This window comes from Triturus cristatus, unplaced genomic scaffold (assembly GCF_964204655.1).
Source record: "Triturus cristatus unplaced genomic scaffold, aTriCri1.1 SCAFFOLD_746, whole genome shotgun sequence".
NCBI lineage: Eukaryota > Metazoa > Chordata > Amphibia > Caudata > Salamandridae > Triturus > Triturus cristatus.
The window spans coordinates 62,754-67,500 of NW_028187328.1; positions in this window are offsets into that span (position 1 = coordinate 62,754).

A 4,747-nucleotide genomic window follows, 5' to 3' on the forward strand; every position below is an offset into this window, starting at 1 on the left:
CCGTCCGGCGGGCCCCGGGGTGCGTGAGCCACCCCCGTCCTGCAAGACAGCCGAGGGTCTAGGTGCTGGAGACAGGGGTCCACCGGGGCCCAGGGAGGCTCTCTCCGGCCTGGCTGCTATCAGAAGCAGGGACCGGGCCGGTGTGCAGGAGTGGCTGGCTTTATCTGCTACGCTGACGGAGCGTAGTTTTCTGCCCACCCCTATACAACCGTGTGGTTTGTGAGAACCCGTCCTGCGGCCTGGTAAGGGTCCGGGTGCCCGTGACGTGGTCCATTGGGCGAAGGGAGTCTCCCCAGACCTGGCTGGGATCAGAAGCAGGGACCGGGCCAGGTGGGTGGGTGGCTGGCTAAGTCCTTTCCACTGCGTAGTAGGAGTTTGCTTAGGGCTGGGCGGACTTTGCGTAGCAGAATTTTAAAAAAATTTGTGGAAAACGAGAGCACATCCTGAGTAGGGCTGGGCGGACTTTGCCTAGCGCAACTACGCACTATTCTGAAGAAAATTGTGGAAAACGAGCGCACAACCTCATGGACTGTGTGCCCGGGACGGGTCCCTCGTGCTTGGGCAGGCTCCCCGACCTCCCCAGCCTGGCTGTGTTGAGAAGCAGGGACCGGCCCCGGGCCTCCTGATTTTTGGTCAGGGCCTGGGATCCCACGTCCTGCGGCCTGCCAAGTGTCCATCTGCCCGGGACAAGGGACCCTGGTGCAGAGCCCCGGAGCCCTGCAAGGGCAGTCGGGAGCCCTACCGCTATGGCTCGGTGTGGGCAGCTGGGAGTCCTTCCGGTCCCGGCCATCTGGTCGCACCTTTCCCTCGGCCATCTGGTCGCGCGCAATGCTTTCCAATGGGGCGACCAGATGGCCGGGCCGGCCTGGAAGTCCCGATGAGGGTCCATTCGCCTCGCGGATCCCAGCCAGGGCTCCAGGAGGCCGGGCGCGTCCGCGCCTAGGGTCCCCTCCGTCACTCGGAGCGCGAGGGTTACAAGAAAGGTGGGTAGCCTTCCTCCGGATTAGTAGGGGCAGGGTATGCCGGGACACCCCTCCTGGGGATTGCGGTTCTCAGGCGGGGACCAGATGGGCCAAGCCCGGACGACACTTCCCCGGGGCGTCGGGTGCTTCCTCCTCCAGCCCGCGGCGAGGCAAAGTGCCCAGGACGGGCTCCATGGGTCTCCCGGGCGTCCCCCGAGGCCTGCAGCCCCAAAGCCCTGCAGACCCTGGAGCCCTTCAGCACGGAGCCCTGGAGCCCTGCAGGCCCGGAACCCTAGCAGGCCCAAGGCCCTGCAGCCCCGGAGCCCTGCAGGCCCGGAGCCCTGCAGCCCCGGAGCCCTGCAGGCCCAGAGCCCTGCAGCCCCGGAGCCCTGCAGCCCCGGAGCCCTGCAGCCCCGGAGCCCTGCAGCCCCAGAGCCCTGCAGCCCCGGAGCCCTGCAGCCCCGGAGCCCTGCAGGCCCAGAGCCCTGCAGGCCCAGAGCCCTGCAGCCCCGGAGCCCTGCAGCCCCGGAGCCCTGCAGCCCCGGAGCCCTGCAGGCCCAGAGCCCTGCAGCCACGGAGCCCTGCGTGGGCAGGCGGGAACCCTACCGCTATGGCTCGGGCAGACGGGAGCCCTTTCAGTTGCCGGCCACCTGGTCGCTCCTTTCCCCTCGGCCATCTGGTCGCGCGCAATGCTTTCCAATGGGGCGACCAGATGGCCGGGCCGGCCTGGAAGTCCCGATGAGGGTCCATTCGCCTCCCGGATCCCAGCCAGGGCTCCGGGAGGCCGGGCGCGTCCGCGCCTAGGGTCCCCTCCGTCACTTGCAGCGCGCGGGTTACAAGAAAGGGGGGTATCCTTCCTCCGGATTATTAGGGGCAGGGTATGCCGGAACACCCATGCTGGGGCTGTGCGGTTCATTGCCGGGGACCAGATGGGCGACGCCCGGGCAACATCCTCCAAGGCCTCCGGGGCTTCCCTCCTCCGGGCCGCGGCATGGCAAAGTGCCCAGGGACGGGCTCCACGGGTCCCGGGCAGTCCTCCCCCGGGCGCCCAGGCCCCGAGAGCTCCGGTGGACCTCCCCGTGCCCGAGGCCAACCCGGGAAGCAGAGTCCCCCCCCGAGCCCTTGGTGTGAGGGTGGGCAGGCGGGAGCCCTACCGCTATGGCTCGGGCAGACGGGAGCCCTTTCAGTTGCCGGCCATCCGGTCGCTCCTTTCCCCTCGGCCATCTGGTCGCGCGCAATGCTTTCCAATGGGGCGACCAGATGGCCGGGCCGGCCTGGAAGTCCCGATGAGGGTCCATTCGCCTCCCGGATCCCAGCCAGGGCTCCAGGAGGCCGGGCGCGTCCGCGCCTAGGGTCCCCTCCGTCACTCGCAGCGCGCGGGTTACAAGAAAGGAGGGTATCCTTCCTCCGGATTAGTAGGGGCAGGGTATGCCGAAACACCCATGCTGGGGCTGTGCGGTTCATTGCCGGGGACCAGATGGGCTACGCCCGGGCAACATCCTCCCAGGTCCCCGGGGCTTCCCTCCTCCGGGCCGCGGCATGGCAAAGTGCCCAGGGACGGGCTCCACGGGTCCCGGGCAGTCCTCCCCCGGGTACGCCCAGGCCCCGAGAGCTCCGGTGGTCCTCCCCGTGCCTGAGGCCCAGCCGGGAAGCAGAGTCCCCACCCCGAGCCCCTGGTGGGTGGGCAGGCGGGAGTCCTTTCAGTTGCCGGCCACCTGGTGGCTCCTTTCCCCTCGGCCATCTGGTCGCGCGCAATGCTTTCCAATGGGGCGACCAGATGGCAGGGCCAGGCCTGGAAGTCCCGATGAGGGTCCATTTGCCTCTCGGATCCCAGCCGGGGCTCCAGGAGGCCGGGTGCGTTCGCCCCTAGGGTCCCCTCCGTCACTCGGAGCGTGCGGGTTTCAAGAACGGGGGGTAGCCTTCCTCCGGATTACTAGGGACAGGGTACTCTGGGACCCCTCTCGGTCCTCAGCCGGCAACTGGGTCCTGCCGTGTGGCAGGGTGGCCGGAGGGCCTTCCCCTGCGCCTGTGGGCCCGGGAGCCCCGGATGGGTCCAGGGGCCCGGCCGGGCCCCGGGTCGGGGTCTCCGGCCCCGGGTGCCGTCCCCCGGCCTGCGGCACCGCCAAAGGCCCGGGACGGGGTTCCGTTGTGGCCGGGGTGCCTCCCGTGGCTGGATTGGGTTCAGGAGCTCCGGCCGGGCCCCGGGGAGGGCGGCCTCCCCGCCCCGGTCTCCGTCCCGGGTCCTGCCGCGTGGCAGGGTGCCCGGGGAAGGGTCCGGAGGGCCCGGGGAGGCTTCCCCTGCACCTGCGGTCCTCGGAGCCCCGGCTGGGTCCAGGGGCCCGGCCGGGCCCCGGGTCGGGGTCTCCGGCCCCGGGCGCCGTCCCCCGGCCTGCGGCACTGCCAAAGGCCCGGGACGGGGTTCCGTTGCGGCCGGGGTGCCTCCCGTGGCTGCATTGGGTTCAGGAGCTCCGGCCGGGCCCCTGGGGGCCCCGGGGAGGGCAGGCTCCCCACCCCGGTCTCCGTCCCGGGTCCTGCCGCGTGGCAGGGTGCCCGGGGAGGGGTCCGGAGGGCCCCGGGAGGCTTCCCCTGCGCCTGCGGTCCCCGGAGCCCCGGCTGGTTCCAGGGGCCCGGCCGGGCCCCGGGTTGAGGCCTTTGGCCCCGGGCCCAGTCCCCCGGCCTGCGGCACTGCCAAAGGCCCGGGACGGGGTTCCGTTGGGGCCGGGGAGCCTCCCCTCGCTCGTCTGGGTCCCGGAGCTCCGGCCGGGCCCCTGGGGGCCCCGGGGAGGGCGGCCTCCCCACCCCGGGCTCCGTCCCGGGTCCTGCCGCGTGGCAGGGTGCCCGGGGAGGGGTCCAGAGGGCCCGGGGAGGCTTCCCCTGCGCCTGCGGTCCCCGGAGCCCCGGCTGGGTCCAGGGGCCCGGCCGGGCCCCGGGTCGGGGTCTCCGGCCCCGGGCCCCGTCCCCCAGCCTGCGGCACTGCCAAAGGCCCGGGACGGGGTTCCGTTGTGGCCGGGGAGCCTCCCCTCGCTCGTCTGGGTTCCGGAGCCCCGGCCGGGCCCCTGGGGGCCCCGGGGAGGGCGGCCTCCCCGCCCCGGGCTCCGTCCCGGGTCCTGCCGCGCGGCAGGGTACCCGGGGCGGGGTCCGGAGGGCCCGGGGAGGCTTCCCCTTCCCTTTTGCCTTTCCCCTCGGCCATCTGGTCGCGCCTGTCCCCTCGGCCATCTGGTCGCGCACGTCCCTTCGGCCATCTGGTCGCGCAGGCCCCTTCGGCCATCTGGTCGCGCCCAATGCTTTCCTATGGGGCGACCAGATGGCCGAGCTTGCCTGGAAGTCTCGATGAGGGTCCATTTGCCTCCCGGATCCCAGCGAGGGCTCCAGGAGGTCGGGTACATTCGCGCCGAGGGTCCCCTCTGTCACCTCGTGCGCACGGATTACAAGAAAGGGGGGTAATTTTCCTCCGGATTACTAGGGAGAGGGTCAGTCAGACCAAAGTGATGTTTGGCGATACTGAATCAGGGGAAGGCAGACCCGGGGCCCGCCCGCCGGGGCCCCCAGGGGCCCGGGTACGCTCCTGCCTCTCAGCCCCTTCCCGATGGTCCTTTCTCTCCGAGTTTTCTGGGTCAGAGCCCCGTGAGGTCCGTGGATCCCGAGACGGGGGAAGGCAGCCCCTGGGCCCGCCCGAAGCGGGGCCCCCAGGGGCCCGGGTGCGCACACCTGCCTCCCAGCCCCCTTCCCGATGGGTCTTTTTCTCCGAGTTTGCTGGGTCAGGGCTCCGTGAGGTCCGGCGATCC